Genomic DNA, 16,894 nt, shown 5'->3' on the forward strand with positions numbered 1-16,894 from the left:
ATAATGTTCTGTGTATGTCTATTAGGTCCAGCTCCTCTACTATATTGTTCAAAGTTCTTTTTTCTTTATTGATTCTCTTTTGAGATGTTTTGCCTAAAGTTGATAGTGCTGTATTAAAGTCCCCCACTATAATTGTAGAGGCATCTATTTCTTCACTTAGTTTTTCCGGTGTTTGCCTCACGTATTCAGAGGAACTCTTGTTAGGAGTGTAAATGTTTATGATTGTTCTTTCTTCCTGAAAGATTATCCCTTTCACTAATATGTCGTGACCATCTTTGTCTCTCACAATTGTTTTGCATTTAAAGTCTATTTTGTCTGATATTAATATCACTACTCCTGCCCTTTTTTGGTTATTGTTTGCTTGTAAGATTGTTTTCCAGCCATTCGCTTTCAACCTCCTTGAATCCCTGGGTTGAAGATGTGTTTCTTGTAGACAGCATATAGAGGGGTCATATTTCCTTATCCAGTCTTCCAGTCTGAGTCTCTTGACAGGTGAGTTTAATCCATTGACATTCAGTGTTATTACTTTCAAGGAATTACTTACATATTAGCCATATTTTCTTTGCATATGTCTTTGTGATAATTTGTGGGGTTTTTTCCTCTTTTTGTCTTTCAGTTGTTCTTACACTCTCCTTCAACTCTGTCTCTCTTCTTCCTTTCTTCCTGAAGAACCCTCTTTAGTATCTCTTGAAGGGCAGGATTCTTGTTGGCATACTCGCTTAGTTTCTGTTTACCAGTGAATATTTTGAACTCTCCATCATTTTTGAATGCTAACTATGTTGAATGGAATGTTCTTGGTTGGAAATTTTTTCTTTTAGTACCTTGACTTTATACCACTGCCTTGTTGCCTTCATGGCATGGTTTCAAATGAGAAATCAATACTTAATCTTTGGAGCCTACTTTGTATGTGATGATTCTCTTTTCTCTTGCTGCTTTTAGTATTTTCTCTTTGTCTTGAACATTAGGTAATTTGACAAGTATATGTCTTGGGGAAGCCCAATTGGGATTTATGCTGTTTGGGGTTGCGTTGTGCTTCCTGGACATGTAGATCCATCTCCCTCAATAGTTGTGGGAAGTTTTCAGCCATTATTTCCTCCATCACCCCTTCTGTCCTCTTTCCCTTCTCTTCTCCTTTTGTGATGCCTGTAATGTATACGTTTGTGCATTTTGCATTGTCATTCAGGTCCCTAATTCCCAGCTGGATTTTTTCCATCTTTTTATCGATCAGTTCTACTATCTGTTTGATTTCAGATGTACTGTCTTCCACATCACTAATTCTCTCCTCTGCCTCTTTGAGTCTGCTGTTATTTGCCAAGAGTGGTTTTTTTTTTTTTATTTCTTGAATTGTGCTGTTCATCAGTATCATATCCGTTATCTTTTTGCATATGATTGCAATTTCTTCTGTATTCTCTCCAAACATTTTCTTTATATCCTTAATCTTTTCCTTCACTTCATCAAATTGGTCCTTAATACATGTTTTGAGAGCTTTAATTACTTGTGCTATGTTCTGCTCCTCTTCTTGGTTTTCAGTTTGTTCATTGGATTGGGGCATGTTTTCCTGATTATTAGTTTGGTTTGTAGCTTTCTACTGCTGTCTGGTCATCATTTTATCTTGATGTGTTTAATCAGTTGCTTAGCTTCCTTGTTTACTTTGGGGTTTAATTAGTTGCTGTTTTTGCGTGTGTGTTAAGTCTTCTCTTTGTCACTTTGTTCTTCTTATTCTATTTCCTTGTTGTTGCCTAAGTTCACTTGAAGGAAAATATTAGGGCCAGAGAAAGCAAAAGGAATAAGAAAATAAAATGAATAATAGTAGTATTGATAGTAAATATTAACAGAGGAACCATGTGAGATCTAGGAGAATGGATATTAGACTCATTTAAGCTGTGTACAGTTATAACAGTGAGAAAAGTAGAGTATGTATAATGAGACAGTACACTGACTATGGGGGTGGATAGAGTGTGATTTAAAAGGCCAGTGTGTTCAGGAGAGAGGGAAAGAGAAAAGAAAGGACAATAATATAAAGAGTGAATATAATACAGAAAACGGAACAAAGGCATTGGAAATAAAAAGTCAGAAAAATTGGGGGCCAAACAGAGGCGTAATGTAAAAGAAACAATAAATGATGCAGGGTAGAAAGATATAGAGAAAAAGGGGATGGTGTTTGTGACCAAAATCAATACACACAGGAAAGAAGAAATGGAGGATGAGGAAACACAGCAAATGTGAAGGGCTCCCTGCAGCACCTATTATGAATGAATGAAAAAGAAGAGAAAGAAAGAATGGGGAATAAAGGAACAAAAGGGAGGGGGAAGCAAGCAAGAAAAAGAGAGGAAAAAAAAAAAAAGGAGAAAAAGGGCCTTGGGCAGATAAAGAAGAGAAACCAACAAAAAAGACCAGACAAAGTTGCAAGCAAGGAACCCTCTTTGCAGTTAAATAAAATGCTTAGGAATCTGACACTCCCCCTTTCTCCGTTCCTCACTTCCCTCTCCCCCAGGGCAGCAGGAAAGCTGCTGAGAGGTCCGCTAAGGGATTCAAGTGGGTCCTTGTTGAACCAGCTCTGCACAGAAGACAATGACTCTTAGTATTTCCAGAGAGAGAGCACCACACTTCACCAGGAACACCAACTATGCTATTGGAAGCTTGGAAAGCACCTCCTACATTCCCTCTCCTTTATGTGTGTTATAGGAGGCCTAGTTGATTTTCTAACACCATCTTCTCCCAGACCAAGTTTCCTATCCTAGGGTGTTTAGATAAATTGGACTTTCTCAGCAGATTCATCGCTCCTTTCTTCCTAGGCTCTCCCCAACCCAGCTGGTATGTTCCTCCAAGCACAAAAAGAAAGGGTGCAGGGGGGAACTAGAAAACTGAACCCACACTCATTTGGCCTCTCTGCACTTCCCACTGAATCCCTCCCACTCATGGAGTCAGTCCAAAACCGGAGGGCTAGGGTAATAGCCGACCTCTGGGAGTGCTGGATTCGGGAAAGGGAAGTCCAGGATATTGCAGGCTCAGGGTATGTAGGCCTGTGGAACATGGACTATGGGGACTTAGGGGACACAGAACGGGGACCACACATCTGGGGATCACGGGGCTTGGGGACGCTGCCACACAACCAACAGTTTTCAGGGAACACTGCAGCCACCAGCCCTAGGGGGAAGGTTCCTGCCTCCCCACAACTTGCGTCATCTGTGCTAGAAACCTGCAATTCTACCTTTAGCAAGCACTACTTCTGTCACAGTCTCTCCAAATCGACGCCCATACACCTCCTGCCCTGCAAGCCCCTGAAACAACCTACTCCGGCAAGATTCCCACCCTACTTGGCTGCTGCTTTGCAGGACAGATCCTACCAGTTCTTAATTGTTACAAAACATGCCCAATGTGCCCACTGTTCTAATTATCACTATTCCTTCTAAAATATGAAAAGTGCTGACCATTAAGGCATTGGTGTGCTGATTAACAAAGCTTCCTGCATGATATTTTCACTTTTAGGTTTGAACAATGCTCATTAAACTTTTCCCAATACTGGGGATGAGGTCAAAGAATTCACAGACAAACAAAAACTGACAGAATATCTTACTAAAGGACAAGAAATACAAGAGACACTAACGAGAGTGCTGCAGCCAGAAAGGAAAACAAAAACGTGGACCAGGAACTTGGAGAAGAGTTTAAAAATGAACATTAGGAAGTGTAAATTAAAGGATAAATCTGCTAACAGATTCCAAAAGCACATTAAAAAGAATCACACATCACAAGTGGGTTTTATCCAAGGTGTGTAAGGGTAGTTCAACACGTGACAATCATTTAGTGTATTTAACCACGCTGATAATTTGATGAAAAAGAATCATACGATCCTCTCAATTGATGAAGAAAAGGCATTTGACAATATACAGCACCCTTTCTTGATAAAAATGCTCCAAAAGATAGAAACGGGAGCTTTCTCAATACAGTAAAGGGCTTATAGAAAACCTACAACCAGCATTGTACTCAACAGAGAAAGACTGAAAGCTTTCCAACCGTGATCAGGAACAAGACAAGGATGCCCGCTCTCACCATTATTGTTGAATTGTGTGCTAGAAAATTGAACGGGAGCAATTAGTCTAGATAAAGAAACAAAAGGCACAAAAATAGGAAAGGGAGAAGTAAAACTTTCACTATTCTCTTGCGATATGATCCTATACTTAGAAAATCCTTAAAAATCCACAACAAAGCTTCTAGAATTAGTAGATGAGTTCAATAAAGTGGCGGGGATACAAGATTTAATATGCACAAACCAACAGCTGTTCTATAGGCTTCTGATATGCAATCTGAGGCAGAAATCAGAAAAAAAAAATTCCATTTTTAATACTGGCTAAAAGAATCAAATCTTGAGGATTAAAGTTATCCAAGTACATAAAGTACCTGTGTTCAGAAAATTACAAAACTTTGCTAAAAGAAACTGAAGAAGACTAAAATAAATGGAAGGACATTCCGTATTCATGGACTAGAATCTAAATATTGTTAAGATGACAGTTCTATCCAAACTGATTTAGAGAGCCATGTAATCCCAATACAAATCCTAATAGTCCTTTTTGCATAAATCAAAATTCCAATAATCTAATTTATTTGGAAGAGTAAGGGGCTCCAAATGGCCAAAATGACTTTTAAAAGGAGGTATGGGCCATCTGCCGTAAGTTGGGGTATTAAAAAATGAAAAATATTATAAAGCTTTGTTTCTGACATTTTGCCTTTCACGTCTGGAGTTCAGTGCCATGTCAGTTGACCCTACTTTGGAGTTTGTGTTCCTGAGTGTGATGGAGTTGGACTCAGATGTGCCCTTTCTACACATGCCTCTTCTGTCACTTTTACTGAACCTGTGGTTGGCGCTAGGGTTGTTGTATGCTCAGGAGACTTGACTCTCTGAACTGTCCATGTGCCAGCTGGGCCCCTAGCCTCAGCAGAGTTGCAGCTCCTCTGGTTTGTTGGACTTACCCGGGTCAGCTAACAGGGAGGTGAAGACGGTCAGCCACCACACCAGGGAACAGAGAGCGCCTACAACTGCAAGCGGAATTGCAATCAACATCCATGTGGAATCTAAGCCCCCTCTTAATGTAGAGGTGGAGTGGACATTACCAACCCAGGGTTCACAGGACAGTGGAATAAAATATGGATTAGAGTTGACTTACTGATATTCTACTATGGGACTATTGTGACCAGTAAAGGATGAAATTGTAGCATTTATGTGGAGAAAGTGGCCATGATAGTTGCTGAGGGCAGGGAGAGGAAAGAAGAGGTGGGGGCCTTTTTGGGACTTGGAGTTGTCTTAAATGATACTGTTGGGACAGATGCTGGACATCATATACCCTGCCATAGTCCACTGAATGTACTGGGGTGCGGCGGCTTGCTCGGTCGGTAGAGGTGGGGTCTGGCTGCGGACGAGGGGTCGGTCCAGCTCTGGACGAGGGGTCGGTCCCGCTTGGGACGAGGGGTCAGTCCCACTTGGGACGAGGGGTCGGTCCGGCAGCAGACGAGGGATCGGTCTCACAAGGGGTTGCGCGGTTCGGCTGACGGGGTCGCCCAGCGAAGCCGGCGACGAAGGGGTCGCCCGGAGAAGCCGGCGACGAAGGGGTCGCCCAGCGAAGCCGGCGACAAAGGGGTCGCCCGGAGAAGCCGGCGACGAACTGGGGACAAGGGAGGCCAGGCCCTTGTCCGGGGCTCTCAGGACTGGAGGGCGCACGGCAGAAGAACTACCGCGGAGACAAGGTAAACACGCAAGTCCACTTTACTGAGGGAGAGGCAACAGTTTTATAGGGGCTGGGGAAGGCTGATTGGTCGAAGCCACGCCCTGTTCTGATTGGTTGCTGGCGAAAGGTCAGTGGGCGGTACTGGACGGGGGAGGGGTGGTGGTTATGGATTGGCTGTCGCTGTTGCTGGGGGAAGGGGCAGGGTTTAGGGATTGGTGGCTGCTGTTGCTGGGGTGGAGGGCAGACTTGAGTTTCCCGCCCACGCCTGGCTGTTGCTGCTGTCGGGGGAAGGGAAAAGGGCGGGCTGGATTTTTCCGCCCACACCTGGCTGTTGCTGCTGTCGGGGGAGGGGAAAAGGGCCGGCTGGATTTTTCCGCCCACACCTGGCTGTTGCTGCTGTCGGGGGAGGGGAAAAGGGCAGACTGGAATTTTCTGCCCTGCGCCTGCGCAGGGAGAAGGAAGAAGAAGGGTGCCGCCCCACAGGCATCGTGTGGCGCCATCCGGGAGGAGGGGCGGCCGCGGAAGCATGGCCGCTGAGAAGGGGAGACCCGAGGGCACTCTGCGCCCATGCCGAGCTCCCTTCGGGGTGGCGGTGAGTCCGACCAGCCACCCTATTATGGGGGCAGCGGCTTGGCCTGCCGCAGCTGCTCCCCTGCCAGGCCAGCAAACCACACTTCAGCCCGAGGGGTGACCGCACTGGGGGAGAGTGTAAACTATAATGTAAACTATTAGGCATGTGGTTCATCACTGCTCAAAAATGCATTCACCAAATGCAATGAATGTGCCATGATGATACAGGAGGTTGTTGACGTGGGAGGAGTGGGGTGAGGAGGGTGGGGAGTATATGGGAACCTGTTATACTTTCGAATGTAACGTTTTCTCTGATTTATGTGTCTTCAAAAAGTACAATTAAAAAAATTGATGGCGTTGGACGGGTGGGGAGTGGGGTGTATGGGAACCTCCTATGTTTTTTAATGTAACACGATCTAGGTATCTTCAAAAATATACAGTTAAAAAATTGAAAGGGGTGGAGGGTTGGGAGTGGGATATATGGGAACCTCTTATGCTTTTTAATGTTACATTTTGCATGATCCTTTTTAATTTTAAAAAAGATAATTAAAAATATAATAAACTAAAATAAATAAAGTAAAAAAGGAAAGACAGACAGAGGGTACGTTATGCTCCCCTGAAGAAGGGCAGGATGGTCAGGCTAGTGATTGAAAGCTCCCTAAAATCAAGACTCTTTGCTAGCCCTCTGCCCAGTGACAATGCCTGTAATATTAGGACAACCAGAGAAGAATTGGGATTCAGGTGTGGGTTGGGGCTGGCCTGCTGAAAGTCAGGCTCAGGCACTGGGACCAAGTCCCTGCACATTTGCACAGTGCAGAAGAAAAGGCCAGTCCTCTGACACTTTTTCCCACCTCACTACCCCTAGGTCTATCTCCTCCATCTTGAGCATCTGGCTTTATGAATTCTCAGCATTTCTGTCAGATCCTGGACTTTCCCTGCCCCGGTGTGTTGGTGTTCTACATATGGCTCAATCTGCCTGGACCAGAGCGAGATCAGGATGCCTACCTTCTCATCTAAGAAGAGCAGGCAAATGCCACACAGGCAAGGTCAGAGGGCAAGCAGGACTGGGGGTTGGTGCCTGTGAGCAAGTGATGAAGGTGACTGGGAGGCACAGAGAAGAGCATGTAGAGTTTGCATAGGAACAAAGAGTAACCTCAGGCTATTCATCTTGTGGACTGAAGTCTGGATGGATTTCCTAGAAGGGGTATTTCAGCTTGGGTTCCTCAAGGGCAGTGGAATATTTTGTGTCTTTGAAAGGATAAAAGGATGGCAGTCTTGTGGACGATCTATTTTCTACTTGGAGCACCAGCACCATCTCCACAGTGAAACCTGCATGCAGCCCTGGAACTAGAGTTCCCTAGTGCCACCTCTGAAACCAGATGCAGTCCTGGTTTGAGGCAGTTCAAGGTTTACAGACAGCTCTAGAGTCAGCTCTAGTGTCAGCCCTGGCAATTAGTCTGGCAGGGGCTCAGAGCTAGAGAGTGAGGGAGTCTTGCCTTCTCCCCATCCTGCTCTCCCCTGAGAGAGGAGAGAGACCATCAGCTAGTGAGCGAGGAAGGCTCCAGCTGGTCCTATTGATGTCTAATCCCAGACCCTACAAGTGCCAAGGGCTTCCTGGGCTTAGTGGGGAGGAAATATTTGGGGACCCGGGAGAGTGAATGAAGTTCTGTATAAAAGGGAAAAAATACTAACCACTTGGGTAGGGACAATATTTTCAGTATATTTTTCTTGAATTTATTGTTTTATATGTTGCATTGACTTCCATGTCCCTTTAAGAGCTGTATTTTTAAGTTTTCAGGTGTACCTTATGTATCTGTTTCTATTATTTTATAGGAATGCCCAACTATTACTGTATCATTTCTTTAAATATACACTATTCTTTCCACTGATGTTACTTTCAAGTTTGTCAAAATCAGTTGGCTAATTCGTGTATTTCTGGGACTTCTTTTTCATTTCATTGGTTTATGCATAGTAAAATTTCTTCTTATATTCTAGTTGAAGTTTTCAATAAAGTATACAAGATGATTACAATAAAAAAGAAAGGAAAAAAAGGAGGTATGAGAGCAGTGATAAAATAGGTATCTGCGCTTTGATCCTCATAAGAGCATTATTCTCTATAGCTAAACATTGGAAACAAGCCAGGAGTCCACGAACTGATGAATGGTAAACAAATTTTGGAGCATACACAGTGGAATGTTATGCAGTGGTAGGGGGAAATGAAGTTGTGAAGCAAACGACAACATGCATGAACCTGGAGGATATTATGTTGAGTGAAGGAAGCCAGACATAAAAGCACAAATACTGTAGGATTGCGCTATGTGAATTAAATGCATTATGTAAACTTATGGAAATAATAATTAGAACATAGGTCACCAGAAATCAGAATGAGGGTAGGGAATGGGAAGCTGATGGTAAGTCTGTGCAGAACTGGTTAAAATGCTCTTTGTAAATCTTTGGGAAGGAATGGAAATGGTGAGAGCACATCGTAGTGTTAGTGATTAGCAGAGCTATTATGTGGGTATGACCGTGGTTGAAAGGGAAAGCCTAAGGACATGTATATTGCTAGAGGAAAGCTAAAAAATGTAACATGGGACTGTATAACATAGTGAAACCTCATGTAAAATACGAATATGGGTGATATTCCATTATACAACCGTTTTTGGAAAATATAAATGCGTATGAACTAGAGAGAAGGAAACAGAGTAGCAGCTATGGAAGGTTGGGAAGCAGAGAAAGATTGATTGGTGATGAGTTTTTTCCTTGAGTTTTTGTTTGTTAGTATTAGTATTATTATTATTCCTGGAGTACTGAAAATGCTCTGAAAATGATTTAAGTGATTGTATAGAATATACGGCTGTGATTGTACTGAATACCAATGATTGTGCACGTTAGATGGACTTATGGTGTATTAACATGTATCTTTAATAAAATTGATCTGTTAAACACTAATGGAAACAAGAAAGCTCAAGGTGCCTGATTATTTTTACCTAGGTGCCTAGATTTTCTAGGTGCTAAGCCTTCTCAGCTTTGAAAGACTTGAACCCCTCTATCTTTTGGAAGTCAAACTTAAAATTAAAGGGTAGGTGTTGTCCACATTTGTTGATTTGGGGAGGAGGGGATAAGGAATTTTTCTTTCTCGAGTAATGAAAATGTTCTAAAACGGACTGAGGTGATGGCAACACAACTTTGTAATGAAACTGAGAGCCCCTGAGTGTACACTTGGGATGGATTGCCCAAATCATGGGACTATATAACAGAGTAAATCCTGTGGTGGACGATATATTATGGCTTACCATATAATTATGTGAACATTCGCACATGGATTACAACAAATATACAATACAAATACATGCTGTTAATAATAGGGTGGTTTATGGGGAAAATACACCAAATTTAAGCCACAGGCTATAGTTAGAAGATATGCTTTTATCAATTAGCTAATTTAGCTAATGTTCTACAACATGCAAGAGGTTGTTGGTGTAGGAATGTATGGAATTTAGCTAATTTAGCAATTTAGCTAATGTTCTACAACATGCAAGAGGTTGTTGGTGTAGGAATGTATGGAAATCCTGTATGTTTTGCATGATTGCTTTCTAAATTCATAATTTCTTTTGAAAATACCAAAGAAGTAAATAAAGTATAAGGAAATTTGTGCACTAAAACCTGAATATCTGATAAATGTTTTTATCTTAAAAAGATGACATTATCATATTGTAGGGTATGGTATGGTATTATGGTGTAGTTGCTTTTTGTTTTGTTGTTGTTGTTTTTTGTTTTTGATTGCTGGATCTTTGTAGCCAAATTTCCAACTATAATTTTATTTTGATTAATTCACCTTTGCATTTCTTGAGGTTTTCTTCTACTTATGTGATGGAAGAAGTATCTATTTCAGGTATTTTATTTTGTATTTTAGAATTTTATACCCTTCCTCTTTTTCTCACTCAATACTTTGGGCTTATGAAATGTGACTTACATATTATTAACACTGCCATTATATACTTTGTTTGATTTTTTTTTTTCCCTAAATGGTGCCTAACCCTTTTATCTTGATTTCTTCTTTTTTCAATGTATGCTTACTTCAAATATCATAAATAGATTTTTAGGATCCCAAGTGATTTGTAATTTACTAAGGAAATTGGAAACCTAAAAACCAAAGAGGTCTCACTCACACCCTCAAGAGCGAGCAGGGAAGCCTTAGGCTGGCTCTCTGTACACCTGGGGGATGGCTGAAGGAAACCCACTCCCAGGTGAACTCTGTCAGCGGACGACTGTGGCTTAGAAAACATTGTGGGGGAATTCTTTTGGCAACAGTGGCAGGTGAGAGTCCCTAGCACAGGGTGCCCATCGCGGGGGGATGTGTGGGGATGGGTGCACCTGGGACATGCTGCTAGGGAATAGGAATGTGTTCCTGTGGTCACTTGGTGTTGTCTCAGTGGGCGGAGATGCACGCAATACCAAAGGAAAAAAGGCAAAGAAAAGAGGTCTCGGTGTAAAATATGGGTTTCAAATTTCTGGAGCAAATTTCCATAGCCACTTCTTTGGATATTTGTATAAGTTTCTCAGTTGTGTAGCCCTGGCCTCCTTCTCATTTCAGTAAGTTTGAAAGGTCTCATGTGTATAAACCCCAGCCTACTTATTCCTTGCACATGGGTATGAGCTTCCTAGGTAAACAAATCATGTTTCCTTCTGTGCATTTGGTGTACCTTCCTAGCTGAATATTTCTGGGGCTCCATTATTCTTGAGTATAACTGCTTTCCAATTCTTTGCATGTGGATATGAACTTATACATTCAGGCTTTTTTCTTACCTGGATATGATGCTTGTTTTCCTGCCGTATAAACCCAGCTTCAATGAACCTTATACTCAAGGGCAAGGGCAAGCTTTTTACTCTGATGATATCTGGAATATTGATCATTGCTACTGGATACAGGCTTCCAGACTATATAAACCCTGAGTTACTTTTTTGCATATGGCTATGAGCTTCCAGCTATTCAAATACTGGCTTCTGTGTTTCCAAATTAGTATTCCTTCCCCACCCCCCCCCACCCCCCCCTGCCCTGGGCCTTTTACTTTACTTTGAAGAAATTTTAGATTATGTAAACGTTTAATCGAATATTTTGGGGATTCCCATATATTCTAGCCCTTCCCCTCCCATGCTTTCCCCATTAACTCCAGCCTTCCTTAGTGTGGTACATTTTCAAAATGATGAGCACATATTGAAGCATTCCTTGCTACTAGCCATGGGCTATAGTTTGCATCATAGTTTACACTTTGCCCCACACAGTTTTATAGATTATGATGAAATGTATGATGGCCTCTATCCGTCATTGCCATGGCATGCAGGACAATTTCAGTGTCACCCAAATGCCCCATGATACACCTATTTTTCCCTCTCCCCCGCCTCAGAACCTCTGGTGACCACTGTCTCTATATCACTGTTACAAGTTCTTCCATTACTAGAATAATAATGTCCATTTAACCCATAGATGCATTCCCATCTTATATTCTGTTTGTTCCTCAATCTTGAGGATTTGGGGATGGTGATGCCCACTCTGCTTTCAATCGAGGGAGCCTTAGATCCCATGGGATAAATGGAGGGGACTGTCTTATCACAGTTGTAGATGGGCATTGTCCATCATCCACCTTGTGTTAGCTGTCCTTGGTGAGTGCAATGAACTGTAGCTCTGCTGAGATTCATGGCTCAACCAGCATATGAACAGCTAGAAGGTTTAAGTCTCCAGGACATGTATTTAATGGGTATGGTGCTAACCGTGAGTTCAAATAAAAGGGGTAGAAGAACCATATAGGAAAACTGTAAATGAGTCTAACTCTGAAACTCTGGAGAAATGGGTCATCATCTATTCTAAGGAAGGGCCCACCAACAGGGCCCCAATTTTCTGGGGTTGTCTGCCCTGCCTATAGTGTCTAGATGTCTGCAGAGCCTTCAGGAGTACCCGTGCTTTAGGCACAGTTTGCTGTGACGGTCGGTGAGAGCCTCCTGAGATGTGCAAAACCATAAGCTCTGGAATGACCTCTCAATTCCCTCTGAAATAATCTCTTAGCCATAAAAATCCTCGTGCACATTTAATATTTCCCCCCTTTGGTCAAGGTCTTTTTCCTGTGCATCGCTAGTTGTCACTTGCTTGTAATCTCTCAGTGCCAGGGTGGCTCACCACCAGGAATCATGCACCATCCTGGGGGAAGATAGTGACTTTATATGCTGAGTTTGGCTGAGCAAGAGGCCACATTTGAGCAGCAAGGAGGTTTGCAGGGGGTGACTCTTAGGCAATGTATGTCACTAGGTTAAGTGTGCATTTCACAAGAAAAGGTTCATCCGTGCAAGCATCAATAGCAAGGGCTTGGCATATTGGTCCGTCCTCCTTTGCTAGGCACTGCCCATGTACTCTAGGGACTCTTGCCACACTATCAGAGAAAGAAGCAGAACTACCCAGAGTGGGCATCCAATATCCCTTCAGTTATTGTAAGGATCTCATCCACCAAGACAACAACCCATGAGCACCTGAACACATTCATGTTCCATAGAGGCATGCCCCCACCACCGCCCCCCAGCAGTGACCCTCCCCTGCCACAGTTGCAACCCTTCTGCAATCCAAAACCTCCCCCAAAACAAGGTCGAATAAAGAAATTGACCGTCAACAAGACTTACTCACCTCTCAGCCTCTCCTCTCTTCTCTGTAACCTGAAGACTGAAACTTATGTCTTCTGCATACCTAGATGTGTCAGCGATGCTCTGAGAGCCCCAGGAAACCACGAGGCCAAGAGGTTCAGCTCCTGCTAGTTTGCACAGAGAACGACACGTTCTATGTAGCTCCTGCCCACACCCCCAGCCCAGCAATCATTCTGGACATCGTATTTAGTGGGTACCCCAGCACTGCTCTGAGCCCCACCTAGTCCTAAGCCTAATGGATATTCAAGCCCATGGAAAAGCAAAGCAGTTTCCATGAAATAGAGACAAAGCCCCAGGGTGCAGCCCCAGAAAGGCGTCCCAAAGCCAGCCACAGTGTTTCAGCAAGAGCTTTTTGTTTTCATTTTTTGCATCCTAAGAGAAAGGCAGTGGGGATCCAGGCAGGTCCCACCCTCTCTCAAGGAAGAGGACGGCAACCGGCAAACAGGATTGGCCAGGCTGCCCGCTTGTGAGAACAAGGGGCAAAAGGTCCCCGTCGTGGCAGGGCTGGTAATGGCCACAACATCAGATACTCAGAAAACGTCTGGGGAGGGGAAGGGCAGGCAGCAGGCACGCCCTGTCAACTTCGGGAGGGTACTGGACTAAGTGTGGCTTCCGAGGCTTTGCCTCTGGCCCCGCCCAGGACTTCTCTCTGAAAGCCTGCCGCGTCCTCTCCATGAGGAGGGCGAGGGACGCGGGCGATCACCTGGGGATCCCCTGTGAACTCGGCGGTCGCTATGAGGACCAGAAGTTGTGGGAACCTGGCCTGCTGGGGTGTGTCTTCCAGCCATGCAGCTGGATTCGCGTGCTTCATCTGTGCGGCGTGATGAGGACCCCAGATGCAGGCCGACCCTGCGGATTAGGTGGGAGGTTAGAGAGGTGCCTTGCCTGGGTGGAGGGTTCCTGGTCTAGCCTGGGGCCTGGGCGGCCCGGGCGCCGCAGGGAGCCCAGAGACCTGGGATTGGACGGCAAGGGAGGTGCAGCGCGTTCACTGCGTCCATGTCGGCTGTCTTGGGGCTCCCTGCCGGCTGCGCCTTCTCGACGGCCCCTCGCCGCGCCGTCCAGGATCCACCTGCCCGCACGCGCGCGGCACGGGAGGTCCACGCCCCAGGCGTCAGCCAGGTGCCCAGCAGCAGCTGAGAGAGATGGCGTGAGCTCGCTGGTCCCAGCGCACGCCGGCTTGCTGCCGGTGCTGCGCGGTCTGCGGGAAGTGGAAGCGGAAGTCAGCACTTCGAATCCTCGTCTGCGGGCCTCAAGGGCGCTGGAGAAGTTGGCCTCCACAACGCCTTCCCACGACGCAGGCGGGCGGCCCCGGGCTAGCGCTCCCGCGGCAGAAAGCCCGCGGACAAGTCTGAGCCAGCGGCTCGGCGGTGTCCACACCAGCAGGCAGGGCGCGGGCAGCACGCGGCTCAGACCACCCAACACCCTCCGCAGGGTCTCCCTGTAGCTCCGCCAGGACCCCCGGCCGTACCTGGACAGGTCCCAGAGGCAGGCGCTCATGACGGCCACGTCGGGGGCGTGCTCGCCCCGTCGCAGGTGGTCCAGGACGCTCTCCGCGCACCGGGCGCACACGCGGTGAGGAAGAAGAAGCGTACCCGGTGGCGGCCAGAGCGGACCTAGCGGACCTCGCGGTAGTGGGTCCCGTGGTGCAAGCGGCCCCGCCTGCAGCCTTCCAGCCGCCTGTCCGGCTCAAAGCTCCGCTCGCCCTTGGCCTCCAGCTGCCTGAGAGAGCAGGCAGTCCTGCAGCAGGAGCACCGTTACCGGGTGCTTGTACACTGACTCTGGACCGAGTCGCCCGTTACACCCCAAACTTGTTATACAGCAGCTGCGGGACGTCGCAGGCTCGTAGGGAGGCCACGGAGGCTGAGGGCGGATGGCCTTGCGCCCAGCCTGCCTCGCAGTAGGAGGTCTGACCGCTGAGGCCAGGAAGTAAGGGCGAGGTTAGACGGCGCGGGAAGGGCGAGGCCCACTCCTAGGTCTCAGTGCCTTCCTTGTTGCAGGCTGCTCCTGGAGCGCTTGCCTCCTCTTCTGGGGAATTGCTCTCTTGTTGCCTGGTTCTCCTGCAGAGCCACGAGTTGCTGTCCTGGAGCTTGAGGGAGGACTGTCTTTGTTAAGGGGAACGCTGACTGGGTTCCCGTCTGCTGCCAGGATTTCCAAGCAGCGATGGGAAGTACACTGCAGCCTCAGCGAACGCCAGCAGTTCAGATGTATTGTTTTCGTTTAATTAACTCTATAGTCACCTCCTTGTGGATTCACGTGCGCCAGTGAGCGAATCCAAAGCCGTCGGACCCGTTACTGTCTCCCACAGGTAATATCTGGTTAAAAGAAAAACTCTAGCACAATACCACAACCACAGGACATTTTCACCACCTCAAGCCCCCCCCACCCCCACCCCCGACTTAGACATAAAAGCTGTTTTTAGAAACGTTTTCAGAAAATTTCCACTGGAAATTCCGGGAATTCCTGCCCCATCCTCCTTACACACCCACACACAGATTCCCCTACTATTAGTAGGTTACAGTAGTGCTGTGGTACGTGGCACATACCGCAGCAAAGAGCCGTATCACCTGCTTCCCGTCCTACCCTTAACAGTGGGACATGAAAACATCTAAATTCCATAATTTTGCCCGACACAGGATTTTGTAAACATGGAGTCACGCATCATCTGTAACATGGGGCATTTCATCTGGTCCCTTGGCACTGTTCTATGCAGAGTCATCCTCAGCCCCTGGAGACGCAGCACAAATGGCCACTTTAAGCTCTGCTCACCTGCTTAACTGAATTTCCAAAGTGAGGTTGCCGGCTGTGGGACTAAGGGGTCAATATGTTAATCCCTTTCCTTGCTGATTACTCTTCCATGACATTAGGTGCCGTGGCACTTTTAAACAGTCACCATTCAAGAATCTTGGAGTTCTTTCCAGTGTTTGGCTTTTAAAGAAGAAGTTGCTATGGTATGCCTGTGCAGATTGATGGAAACACAGGTTTTCACATCTCCAGCGTAAGCTCCAGGCTGCAATTGCTGGGTTGTATGATGTTTGCATATTAACATATTTAACAGAAGACTGTTTTTAGAGAAGCTGCATATTTGACATGTGTGAGTGATCCTTTTCTTTTTCCCTAAAGTATAGATCTACGTGGGCTTTCCAAGTATAAAAATGCTGGAATCCTTCTGCATGTATATGGCCACAACTTTCCGGTTATATGGACCCTGTTTAGCTCATATCCTTTTCCAGGCATCCTTCCCTATCTAGGATGTGCACTCGTTGCCTGTATAAACCCCAGACTTCTTGTCCCTGAACAGACAAGTGGGTTCTGCTTGAATAATCCCTCAACCCCCTCTATGCTTCAAGGGATGTGAATTGGAATTTCTTGGCAGTATGAGTCAAGGGTGTTTCTGTTTTTGTTTCTTTTCCTTTTTTTTTTTTTTTTTTTTTTGGTAAAAACGGAAATGGATGGACAGATAGCAAGAGTATAAACTCTGGTCTCTTTCTCCTTTGTACAGCAGGCAGAACCACTGACCTTGAACATAGCCTCCATTTCCTTGGATATATATCAGTGCCTGACTGCCTAAATCCTGAAGCCTCCCACTCATTGCATATGACGTGAGTATCCTGCCAGGACACATTTAGGCTCCTTATACCACAGAAATTAAGATGACCTTCTCAGTCCATATATCTTATGCTCTTTTTTTATTATTACGATTAAGCTTTATTTTTAGGGAAGGTTTGGATTGCAGAAAAGTTACATTGAAAGAGGATTCCCACTTACCTCACTCCACCCCTCCCATACTTCCCCCATTACATTTTCCATTAGTGTGGTACATTTGTTACAACTGACGAACACATACTGAAGCATTGCTACTAACCGTTATCTATAGTTTATATTACAGTTTACACTTTGCACCACACAATTTTATGGGT

General features: G+C 45.4%; 1 protein-coding gene and 1 pseudogene across 1 annotated transcript in view; both read right to left on the minus strand.

Annotated features, from left to right (window-relative positions):
* LOC139438246 (lysine-specific demethylase 6A-like) overlaps positions 1 to 11,204 on the minus strand; it is a 62,259-nt pseudogene extending 51,055 nt beyond the window's left edge.
* A 2,658-nt stretch (positions 11,205 to 13,862) lies between these two features.
* LOC139438394 (testis-specific Y-encoded protein 3-like) overlaps positions 13,863 to 16,894 on the minus strand; it is a 50,063-nt gene continuing 47,031 nt past the window's right edge. Inside the window, exon 7 of the mRNA XM_071213532.1 lies at positions 13,863 to 15,289. The gene's annotated coding sequence lies outside the window, so the exon portion shown is untranslated. The remainder of the gene's footprint in view (positions 15,290 to 16,894) is intronic.

The sequence above is a fragment of the Dasypus novemcinctus genome, chromosome Y (genome assembly GCF_030445035.2).
Source record: "Dasypus novemcinctus isolate mDasNov1 chromosome Y, mDasNov1.1.hap2, whole genome shotgun sequence".
Lineage (NCBI taxonomy): Eukaryota > Metazoa > Chordata > Mammalia > Cingulata > Dasypodidae > Dasypus > Dasypus novemcinctus.